The 12,730-nt window shown below is 44.8% G+C and overlaps 1 protein-coding gene across 3 annotated transcripts in view; it reads left to right on the forward strand.

Annotated features, from left to right (window-relative positions):
* The window catches only part of TMEM161B (transmembrane protein 161B), a 248,632-nt gene that overhangs the window by 218,206 nt on the left and 17,696 nt on the right, over positions 1-12,730 (forward strand). The gene's annotated exons all lie outside the window — the stretch shown is intronic.

Raw genomic sequence — 12,730 nt, forward strand, 5'->3', positions numbered from 1 at the left:
AAAAGATGACCAGGAGTTTATGAATCAGAATATCTGAACATAGAAGCTGCTTAAAAAATCAACGCAAACAGGCACCCATGGTCGATCATTGCATCACAATGGCCAACGTCGGAGTTTTTAGAAGGACGATTTCTCATATGAGGTTCTATGTAAAAGCACTGAAGGAATCTGCAAATTCACAAAAGTTAAGTTTTTCATGCACTTTTTGAGAACACGGTTCACTTTAAAAAAAATTTCAAAAAAATGAAGGCTTTTTTAAGACTTATGATTAAACAGCCCAACTGCTTTAGGCAATTGTTTGCCATAGCTGGTTTGTGAAGTCTTTTTTTTCCCCTCCTTTAATACTTATTTATCCTTTAGGGTTCGTTCAATATATTTGTGGGTACTTCTTTCACATCTTGTATGTATAGTGTACTCATTGGCTTTTTTGGTTGTTCATTTTTAAAAAGACAACTTTTCCCCATTGTCTTTCCGCAATATCATTTAGGAAAATGCTGAAAAGAACCAGTCCAAGGCCAATCATTGCGGCACACCACTAGTAACATCTCTCTCCTTAAATTGAACTCCATTTACTACTACTGTTTCACCTTTCACTCAACCAATTTCTTTAGTGACTTTAGGCCTATACCAAAGGCGCTGAATTTCTTTATAATTCACCTGTGCAGAACTGTGTCAAAGACCTTACTGAAATCCAAGTACAGTACATCCAGTGCTCTCCCTCCATCCAATTCTCTGGTCATCTAGTCAAAGAATTTGATCAAACTAGTCTGACAAGACCTACCTCTAGTAAAACCATGCTGCTTTGCCATTAGATTCCAGAAACTATTTTATCCTCTGTTTTGGCAGCCAGTCCATTAATTTACTCATCCCATCGCTTTATATATTTTCATTTTAGTTAGTTCCTCACAAACATGCTTTTCTGAAAGAAAATCTTTTGGCATTTACCTCATTTTCACTCCTATTTTTCTGTGTGTTTTCTGTGGTCATATTCCCGGCCCTTCCTTAGTGAACCCTGAACTGAAATATTTGTTAAGCAATTCCGCTTTTTCCTTGTCAGGCACAATGCCACTTTTGCACTAACTCCTATCACTAATCTATCTAAAAAAAAAAAAAAATCATCTTCCCCCCCCCCCCCAAACCCCATTTTACCTTATTTGCCATTTTTTCTTCCATTTGCATCTTTATTCTTCTGACTAATTTCCCTGCTTCCCATAGCTTTTCAGATATTGTTGCCTGTGTTTCTCATTCTGTGATCTCTTGTAATTTATGAGTGCTACCCTTTTTTCCTTGCTATTTTCAGCTACTTCTTTAGAAAACCTGAGTGGCCTCTTTCCTCTTGGCTAACAAAAAGCTTGGTTGCCCTTATAACATTGCTTTAGTTTTGCCCACTGCTCTTCTATTTCCCCTAGATTTTCCCTTCCATCTAACAACTTCTTGAGGTAGTCCCTCATTTTAACAAAGTTAGTTTTCCGGAAGTCTAGGGCATTCACCTCCATTACCACCTGAGATCTAATACTGAACTACACAATCAGAAACCCTGTGCCCAGTAGTAAGCACCAGGTTCAGTATTGCCCCCTCCCATATGTATTCTGTTACCAGTTGATAGAAACATCACACATGACAGCAGTAAAAGGACTGTATAGCCCATCTAGTCTTCCCATCCACCCAATTAGTTTAGCTTTATAAATTCCCATCACCACCTTAGAGATGCCCTGTATTGATCCCTTGTGTTATTGAATTCAGATCCTATTTTTGTCTCCACCACCTCCACTGGGAGGCAGTTCATGCATCTACTATCCACTCAGTAATGAAATATTTCCTAATATTACTCCTGAGTCTACCCCTTTACACCCTTATCACACAAGCCCTCATTCTAGAGCCTTCATTCTATTGCAAGAATCTCGCCTCCTGTGCATAGAAACCTTTGAGATATTTAAATGTTTCTGTCATATCTTCTCCCTTAGCTCTTCTTATCTCTAGGGTGCACATATTTAGATCTTTTAAGTCTATTCTCATATGCTTTAGAATGAAGACCCCGACTATTTTAGTAGCCAAACTCTGGACTGAGTTCAACCAGTTTATATCCTTTTCAAGGTTGGTTTCAGAATTTTCACAGTGTTCCAAATGAGATCTCACCATGGACCTATTCGGGGGCAGTATCACCTCCCATTTTCTGTTGACCATTCCTCTCCCAATGCTGCCAAGCATTTTTCAGGCTTTAGCCGTCGCTTTATCCACCTGTTTGACCACCTTAAGATAATCAGATACAATCATCCCCAGATCCCACTTTTCTATCCTGTTTAGAAGAATTTCACCTCCAATACTGTACTTCTCCCAGGGTCGTTAACTTTCAAACAGCGGCGCAGGCGCACATGTACACGTGTATGGCGGTTCACGCCCAGCGACATGGCCATTTTATAGCATACATGTGTATATGCTCATATATAAAAGTGGCTATGCGCGCATACATGTGCACACAATTTTATATGGATGGGTACATCTGCATGCAAATGAGTTTTACAGCCATAAGTGGGGGGGATTTTATTAGATATGTGCACTGATGCAATAGCCCTTGTTCCCAGTACCCTCTTACCCCAACCCTTAAAACCCCGCTGACTTGCCTAGATTTTTTATTTTAAAACTTACACACCATCCGTAGCAGAAGTAAAATTATGCGATAGGAGTCCCCTTTGCTTGTACGCTTAAATACTTAAATGCACATTTCAAAGTAACCGCGACCTGGGAGTCATAATCGATTCTGAACTAAATTTTAAAAAACACATTTCAACCAAAATAAAGGAAGAGTACAGCAAAATTCAGACTTTTTTTTTTTTTTTTTTTAAATTTTATATTTATGCAATTTTTACAATAATTCAAGAACTTAAATCTTGTACAGAAAAAAGGATAACCGTACAATTATACAAACTGTATCAAAATACAATTTTTTCATAACTAAACCATATCCCACAAAAATTCTTTTTACGGTTCCTCTTGAGATCCACAAAATGGAGGGGGAGGATCATCCAAACTCAAAGTAAATATAATTAACTAAGTAAGTATTACCAGATAATACAGTGCTAGTACATTTTAAGGAGGACTTAGAGCCTCTTCATGAGGTGTTTCAGCTGTTACCAGGAACTTTCCAACTAGGAATTGGGTTAACTGGGGTGGATCAAAGAAAACATATGTATTTTGTGAGTGTTTTACCACGCACTTGCAAGGGTATTTTAGGAAATATCTTGCCCCAATTAACAAAACCTGCGGTCTCAGGAGTAGAAAAGCCTTTCTTCTCCTTTGTGTTTCACGAGAAAGATCAGGGAAGGCTCTGACCATAAGCCCCAAAAATCTTACATTTCTATGTTTAATACTTAATTTCAGAATCTTTTCCCTGTCTATCTCTGAGGAAAAAGTCACAATTAAGGTTGCAGGAACAGCCATCTCCGTATCTGATGTTTCTAGGAGTGCAGTTATATTCAAAGGTTGATCGACAATAGGTGCCATGTTTTCAACTTCTCCTTCTGGAATTGCTGCATCTTTTTTTAGCAAATAAAATATCTTTATAACCGATGGTACTTGGTCCTCTGGAATTTTCAGTATTTCCATCATATATTTATTTAAAACTTCCTTAGGTGATCTCATAGGTAATTGAGGAAAGTTTATGTATCTTAAATTCCGGCTCTTTGCATAATTTTCCAAATTTTCTATCTTTGAAACAATAATCTTATTGTCTCTTATCAACATTGATTGTGTTTGTTGAATTGTTTTTATCTCAGTTCGAATAGTTGCAGTTTGTTGGTCCCACTCCACATTTGCCTTTTCAAGCACTTCCAGTTTCTTTTCATGCCCTTTTATCTGTTCTGTTACCGGCACAAGTTGTTGTAAAACATTTGTTCTCATCTCATTTATGGCTTCCCACAAAGTCTCAAAAGAAAACACATGCGGTCTTACCAAAGATGGTATCTCTATTGCGGGAATAGTAGCAGTCGCAGCTGTAACTTCTCCTCTCGTGGCATCATTTTCCTCACCGACTTGCCCCTGCACTTCTATGGGGCTGGAAGCTGCCGCCGGGGCTTCTCCCGGCCTCGCTGGAGAAATTCCCTGCACACTTAGGTTGGAAATTCCTTCCCCAGGGTAGAATGCCTCTCTCCCGGCAGCTGGATTAATCTGTGGAATCCTCTCACCGGGACTCAAAGGTGAAAGTGAGCCTGGCAGAGAGGGGAGCTCAACTTCCCCTCCCCCACTCTGCAACGGCAGGTCTCCCGGTTCTCTGGCACTGCGTGTGACATGGGCGTCCATCGGGCCGGTCGGAGCGCTCACCAATGGCTCTGCGGGGTAAGAAGCCCTTGGTTTACGCTTCCTCCCCATTTTAGAGAAATAAGATCGCAGGAAAATAAATTCAGACTTTAAAATGATTGAAACTATTACTAAATCGCTATGTCTTCAGATTAGTACTCCAACTTCTATTTTTTGCTAACATTGATTACTGCAATTCTCTACTACTGGGCTTACCATCCTCCACCATACGTCTTCTCCAAATTCTACAGAACACTGCAGCCAGAATTCTAACAGGAACCAAGAAACATGATCATATTACACTGATCTAATATCCTTACACAGGTTACCAGTTAAATATTGAATCGATTACAAAGTCTTCTGTATTCTTCACAAAATCACATATGATGAACAAACTGACTGGCTTAATGCCGCCATTAGGATTCACACTCCACAAGCAATCTCTGTTCTGCTAATAAAGGTCTCCTAAATATTCCCTCTGTCTGTTCAGCACATCTCTCTCAAGTAAGAGATTGGGCATTATCATTGGCAGGACCCAAGTGCTGGAATTCCCTCCCAACAGAGGTACGACTTCAACCAGATCTAAAAGAAATTATTTATTTATTTATTTTTCATTTTTATATACCTATGTTCCTGTATAGAATACATATCGCACCGGTTTACAGAGAACTGAACTGTCACCTCAGGGGCAGATACATTGGAACAAGGTTGAAACTGAAACTTACAGAGAACCAGTGGAATGCAATTCAAAACATGATTAGCAAAAAAGTACAATACAAAACATATACAAATTCAAAACATATTTACAGTGGGTTTGGTGGACCAGCGTCTGTAAAGCTCGATTCAACGGCTCTTAGCTCTCAGGGAACGCTTGGCTAAATAGCCAAGTCTTTAGCTTCTTTTTGAATACCAAAAGGCAGGGTTCTTGGCGGAGGTCCGGAGGGAGCGAGTTCCAAAGTGAGGGACCAGCTGTGGAAAGGGCGCATTTCCTAAGTGAGGTTTTGGCCGGCTGGGTTTGTAGCATATCCTTGTACGCTCTTCTGATGGGTCTCATGGTAGTGTGCTGCTGAAGTTGGAAGGTTAGGTTGAGGGGGAGATGTTGTGTAAGGCCTTATGGATCATCATGAGGGCTTTAAAGAGTATCCTGAATTTAATTGGCAGCCAGTGAAGGTTCTGGAGGATAGGGGTGATGTGTTCCCTTTTATTGGTGTTTCTGAGGATCCTGGCCATCGCGTTCTGGACCATCTGAAGTGGTTTGATTGTGCTGGTGGGTAGGCCCACAAGGAGTGAGTTGCAGTAATCCAGTTTCGGGAGGATGATAGATTGTAGTACCAGGCGGAAATCACGGAAGTGCAGAAATGGTTTTAATTTTTTTAATACTTGCAATTTAAAGAAGCATTCCTTGGTGGTGGTGTTTACGAATTTGCTTAGGTTGAGTTGATTGTCTAGTAGCACACCAAGGTCTCTTACATGCGATGTGTGGTCGAGAGATGTGATGGAGAGTTGGAAAGAAATTGGGGGGTTAAGCAGAATGCAGTTGTCTGGGGCTATTAGGAGGATTTCGGTTTTGTTGGTGTTAAGGACGAGGTTGAGGCTGGTAAGTAGGTTGTTGATTGCAGAGAGGCAACTATTCCAATAAGACCATGTTTTATGGAGTGATTCAACTATGGGGATGAGGATCTGTATGTCATCCACGTATAAGAAGTGCGTTAGCTTGAGGTTGGTTAGTAGATGGCAGAGTGGGAGGAGGTAAATATTGAATAGCATGGGTGACAGTAATGATCCTTGGGGTACCCCCAGATTTGATTTGATAGGGTGTGACTCTTTGTTGTTGATCCTGACCTTGTAGAACCTGTTTTCAAGAAATGATTTGAACCAGTTGAACGCCGATCCTGTGATGCCGATGTCTGCTAGATGCTGTAGAAGGGACGTGTGGTTCACGGTGTCGAACGCTGCGGAGAGATCCAGAAGTGCGAGTAGGAATGGTTGACCTTTTTCCAGGTTAAGGAGGATGGTGTCCAAGAGCGAGGCTAGTAGAGATTTGGTGTTCAGGGCCTTTTGGAATCCAAATTGATTTGGGGTGAGGATGTCATTTTCTTCTAAGTATTCGGATAGTTGTCTGTTTAATATCTTCTCCATGAGTTTGGCGATCATTGGAAGGTTAGCTATGAGGCGGAAGTTGGCTGGGTCTGAGGGTGGCAGGTTGTGTTTTTTTTTTAAGAGAGGCTTGAGCATTGCAAGCTTGAGATGGTCTGGGACATGACCTTGAGACAATGAGCAGTTTATGATGTCTGCTACTGGTTTGGCGATGATGTTTGGAATGAAGAAAAGCAGGTTGGACGGTATGTGATCTAAAGGATGAATTCAGAAAGAAGATAAAGACTTGGCTTTTTACAAAGGCCTATCAGGATCCAACATGATTCTTTTTATAACCTGTTTAAAGAGCTTTTCTGTTTCAGTCCTGACTTTACGACTATGTTATCCGTTCACGCTTTTATTGAATACAGCTGCCTCTAGTATTTTATTTTTCTTGATCTTATTATATTTTATTTTATTCTATTAATCATATATTTTTATTCTCCATTTTATTTATTATAACACTCAGTTATTTTTACTATTTATTGTAAAACTCTGTTTCTCACAGGACAAGCAGGATGGTTGTCCTCACAAATGGGTGACATCGAGGATGGAGCCCAACCACGGAAAACTTCTGTCAAAGTTTCTGGAACTTTGACTGGCCCCTACTGGGCATGCCCAGCACGGCACCAACCCTGCAGCCAGCAGGGGTCTCCCTTCAGTCTTCTTTTTTCCGCGCAGCAGTAGCCACGCGGTTAAGGAGCTCTTACCACATTCCTGACAGGAAATTCTTCTGAACTTCTTTGAAGTAAAAATACGCCCCACAGGGGTCCCCCTTCTATCTAAATTTAGCCCGCGGTGTTTCGGTAAGTTTTTCGCTGTTTTTAGTCTATTGCTGTCGAGTTTTGCCTTCGTGGCCTGCTGGCCTTTGACCATCCCGCGGCTAAATTTTTTGGTCAATGGCCATGGCGTCGGGGTTCCGTCGGTGCCCAGATTGTACGCGCACCATGTTTATCACAGACCCTCACAGAGTCTGTGTATTGTGCTTAGGAAGTGAGCATGATGTCCTGACTTGCACCAAATGTGCCCTTATGACACCAAAATGTCGCAAAGCCAGAATGGAGAAGATGGGACTCCTTTTCCATGCTCATACTCCGACGCCGTCCATTGCATCGACGTCCTCGGAACCGGCACTGTCGAAGTCCTTCCATCGTCGGCAACCTCTTGGTGACCGTCTGCCATCGACATCTCCACGGCCATTGACTCCCATCCCTTTCCCCGAGGATCGTGGGAATCTGAGGGAGAAGCATCGTCATCGACATCGCAAGTCTTGGACAGTCGAGGAATCGAAGTCATTGACCTCGGTACCGTCCGAGCCTCCACCGAAGAAGTCTCGATCAGAAGCTGCACCGTTCACTTCTGTTTCTGAGACATTGAGGCAACCCTCACCCCATCGGGGTTTGGGAGCCGCGATTCCACCGGTGACGGTGGTCCCTCCGGCTCAGCCTCAGCCTCCCTCTTCCGCGGAGCCGGGTATTGTTACCCCAGGTCTCCGGGAAGAACTGGACCGGCTGGTCCAGGAGGCCATCGACAAAGCGATGCAACGGTTCCAGACTCCTTCGGCACTGAACCCGCCACCGAGAGTGGAACCAGTCATCGACCCGATTCCAGCAGCGCTGGCACCGCTGCTCGCCCGGATGGAAGCGCTCATGACCGCCCTTCCACCGGTGATACCTGGGTCACCGACAGCACCGGTGCGCTCCTTGATGCCAACTTCATCGGGTGCAGAAACACCGTATCGAATTCCTCCTTTGGGAGTAGTTCCATCGGTGCCGTGTCGTCCCTCGCCACCAATACACTCCTCCGGGGCGATACGCACATCGGCTCCATCGATGCCTTCGATGCCGGCACCGATGCCTCCAAGAGTACTTTCGATGCCACCGGTGATTCCTTCGAATTTCTCGGAGCCTCAGCCGGGGCCTTCTGGTATCCAACCCCTCGAGGTCCTACAGGTCAGCAACCTGATCCTTATGATACATGGGGCGATGATTCTTCTACGGAGCCTCAACCAGGACCTTCGGGTATCCAACCCCCTCGTGGTTCTACAGGTCAGCTACCTGATCCTTAGGACACCTGGGGTGATGATACCTCCACAGACACCGATGGTTTACCTTCACCACCCTCTCCTGCTGAAAGCAGAAAGTGTTCTCCTCCTGAGGACCTCTCTTTCACCAATTTTGTGAAGAAAATGTCAGACCTTTACCCTTTTCAGCTTCAATCAGAGCAAGATGACAGGCACCAAATGATGGAGTTACTCCAATTTATGGATGCCCCAAAAGTCATCACTTCCATTCCAATTCATCAGGTTTTTCTGGACCTTCTAAAAAAGAATTGGGAAACTCCTGGATCTGTTGCTCCAGTAAACAAAAAAGCGGACTCTACCTCGTACAGTCAGCGCCTGGCTTTCAAAAACCGCAGCTAGACCACCACTCTGTTGTGGTAGAGTCAGCACAAAAGAAAGCTAAAAGAATGAAGCCATACTCATCCATACCTCCTACTAAGGAGAACAAGTTCCTAGATAGTATAGGCAGAAAAGTTTACCAAGGGGCCATGCTTATTTCTAAAATAGCTTCTTATCAGCTGTATATGACCCAATACAACAGGGTAGTTTTTAAGCAGATACAAGAATTTTCTGATACCTTACCAGAACAATTCCAACAACACCTTCAAACCCTTGTACTTAAAGGTTTTGAAGCTGGAAAGCATGAGATACGAACATCTTATGACATCTTCGATGCTTCCACTAGACTGTCTGCTACAGCCATCTCGGCAAGACGCTGGGCTTGGCTAAAGTCTTCTGACCTTCGCCCAGAGGTTCAGGACAGGCTGTCTGACCTGCCCTGTTTAGGGGATAATTTGTTTGGTGAGCAAATTCAACAAATAGTTGCTGAATTAAAGGATCATCATGAGACCCTTAAACAGCTCTCATCAATTCCTTCTGACTTCCCTTCTAAACAACCATTTAAAAAGGAACCTAAAAAGTCATTCTTCCGTCCACGGAAGTATTATCCCCTACACACCAAGTCTAGGTCAACGAGGCCGTATCAAAAGCCTCAGTCTCGTCAACCTCGAAAGCAAATCCCACACCAGTTCCGCAACCAGGCCCTGCGTCGGGGTTTTGACTTTCAATTAGAGAGCAGTTGCCTAATCCCTCTACCAAACATCCCAGTAGGAGGTCGTCTAAGCCACTTTACAGAAAAATGGCATCACATCACCACAGATCATTGGGTGCTAGCAATAATTGCACAGGGTTACCATCTAAACTTTCTAACCCTGCGGACTCTCCACCGCTGCAAGCGTGGAGACTTACCGACCACTCTGTTCTTCTAGAGCAGGAAGTTTCTCTTCTTCTCCAGTCCAACGCTATAGAACCCGTTCCTCTGTCCCAACAAGGACTAGGGTTCTATTCCAGGTACTTTCTGATCCCAAAAAAGTCAGGAGGACTTCGACCAATCCTGGACCTGCGAGCCCTCAACAAGTACCTTCACAGAGAAAAGTTCAAGATGGTAACCCTGGGCTCGCTTCTCCCTCTGCTGCAAAGAGAGGACTGGCTCTGCTCTCTAGACCTAAAAGACGCTTATACCCACATTGCGATAACTCATTCTCATTGCAAATACCTTTGATTTCTAGTAGGCCAAAACCACTATCAATACCGAGTGCTCCCATTTGGTCTAGCATCCGCACCGCGAGTTTTCACCAAATGTCTCGTAGTGGTTGCAGTGTTCCTCAGGAAGGAAGGCGTCCATGTCTACCCCTACTTGGACGATTGGTTGATCAGGGCCCCAACCCAGCAAATCGCTCGGTCCTCCCTGACCCTGACAATTCGAACTCTCATTTCTCTGGGATTTCTTGTCAACTACGAAAAATCCTACTTACTCCCATCTCAAACCTTATCCTTCATTGGAGCAGACTTGGACACCTTACAGGCAAAAGCCTTCCTTCCTCATCAACGTGTCCAAACCCTGGTGTCCCTAGCTTGCCAGTTGCAGTCTCAACCCACAGCAACAGCTCGCCAATTCCTCATTCTACTGGGACACATGGCCTCTTCAGTCTATGTGACTCCAATGGCCCGTCTAGCCATGAGAGTCATGCAATGGACTCTGAAATCACAATGGATCCAAGCCACTCAGCCTCTATCGACCATTGTTCGCATTACCGATGCTCTCCGTCTGTCTCTTGCCTGGTGGACAAATCAATCCAACCTCCTCCAAGGCTTGCCCTTTCATCCACCAGATCCTCAAGTAATCCTCACCACCGACGCCTCCAATGTCGGCTGGGGAGCCCACGTAAACAATTTACAAACTCAAGGATTCTGGTCTCTAGAGGAAGCCAGACACCAGATAAATTTCCTGGAGCTTCGGGCAATCCGATACGCTCTCCGGGCTTTTCAAGATTGCTTATCGAATCACATAATCTTGATTCAGATGGACAGTCAGGTGGCCATGTGGTACATCAACAAGCAGGGAGGCACAGGCTCCTTCCTTCTCTGTCAGGAAACTGCGCAGATTTGGGCAGAAGCCCTCTCCCGTTCGATGTACCTCAGGGCCACCTACTTGCCGGGAGTAGAAAAGTCTTGGCAGACCGGCTGAGCCGTGTCTTACAACCACACGAGTGGTCCCTCAATCCCTTGGTAGCAACCTCTCTCTTCCAGAAATGGGGTTACCCCCACATAGACCTCTTTGCGTCCCCTCAGAACCACAAAGTGGCCAATTACTGCTCTCTCATTCGGACTCAGCACTGTCGGCCCAGGGATGCATTCTCCCTCCTGTGGTCAACCGGTCTGCTTTATGCATTCCCTCCACTTCCTCTCCTATCGAAGACTCTTGTGAAGCTACGTCAGGACAAGGGAATCATGATCCTGATCGCACCTCACTGGCCACGCCAAGTGTGGTTTCCTATACTCCAGGATCTCTCCATCCGCAGCCACATTCCCTTGGGAAAGGACCCGCATCTGATCACTCAAAACGACGGATGCCTCCTCCATCCCAATCTCCAAGCCTTGTCCCTGACGGCATGGATGTTGAAAGGTTAATCCTTCAACCACTTAACCTATCGGATTCAGTTTCTCGTGTCCTCATCGCTTCACGAAAGCCTTCCACAAGAAAATCTTACTCCTATAAATGGAAAAGGTACACATCATGGTGCACTTCTCGGTCCCTTAATCCTTTTTCCTGTCCAATTCCTAAATTTTTGGACTATCTTTGGCATCTGTCAGAATCAGGTCTAAAGACCTCTTCCATTAGAATGCATGTCAGTGCGGTAGCCGCCTTCCATAAAGGTATCGAGGGTGTCCCTATTTCAGTGCAACCCCCTCGTTCCACGCTTTCTTAAAGGCTTGCTCTATTTGAAGCCACCTTTACGTCCTCCGGCCCCATCTTGGGACCTTAATCTGGTTCTTGGTCGCCTTATGAAACCACCCTTCGAACCTCTTCACTCCTGTGATCTTAAATATCTCACATGGAAAGTGATTTTCCTTTTGGCTATCACTTCAGCTCGCAGGGTTAGTGAGTTACAGGCCCTAGTTACCTACCCGCCTTACACTAAACTCCTGCAGGACCGGGCGGTACTCCGCACTCACCCTAAATTCTTACCTAAGGTAGTTTCGGAGTTTCATATTAATCAATCCATCATACTACGTATTTTCTTTCCCAGGCCCCCACTCCAACTCCGGGGAACAGGTTCTGCATACCCTCGACTGTAAACGTGCTCTAGCTTTCTATCTAGACCGTACAGTTGCCCACAGAAAGAGTACTCAATTATTTGTCTCTTTCCATCCTAACAAGTTAGGGCAACCTGTGGGTAAGCAGGCTCTTTCCTCCTGGTTGGCGGACTGCATCTCTTTCTGCTATCAGCAAGCTGGCATTCCCTTTCAAGACCGTGTTAAGGCACACGCTGTGAGGGCCATGGCGACTTCAGTAGCTCACCTTCGATCGGTGCCGCTTCCTGACATCTGCAAGGCTGCTACCTGGAGTTCTCTCCATACCTTTGCAGCCCACTATTGTTTGGTCAAAGCTGGAAGACAAGATTCCATCTTCGGCCAATCTGTCTTGCGTAACCTTTTCCAACATGACGTACCAACACCCTTCCGCCTACCCGGTGGGGTGCGGATGTCCTCTACCAAATTCCACCCCATTTGTTGTGCCTGTTGCACGCCGTTGGGTACTTTTGGTGCATGTTCAGACATCCTCAGCTCGGTACTCACCCATTTGTGAGGACAACCATCCTGCGTGTCCTGTGAGAAAGCAAATGTTGCTTACCTGATGTAACAGGTGTTCTCACAGGACAGCAGGATGTTAGTCCT

This window comes from Rhinatrema bivittatum, chromosome 1 (assembly GCF_901001135.1).
Source record: "Rhinatrema bivittatum chromosome 1, aRhiBiv1.1, whole genome shotgun sequence".
Classification (NCBI taxonomy): domain Eukaryota; kingdom Metazoa; phylum Chordata; class Amphibia; order Gymnophiona; family Rhinatrematidae; genus Rhinatrema; species Rhinatrema bivittatum.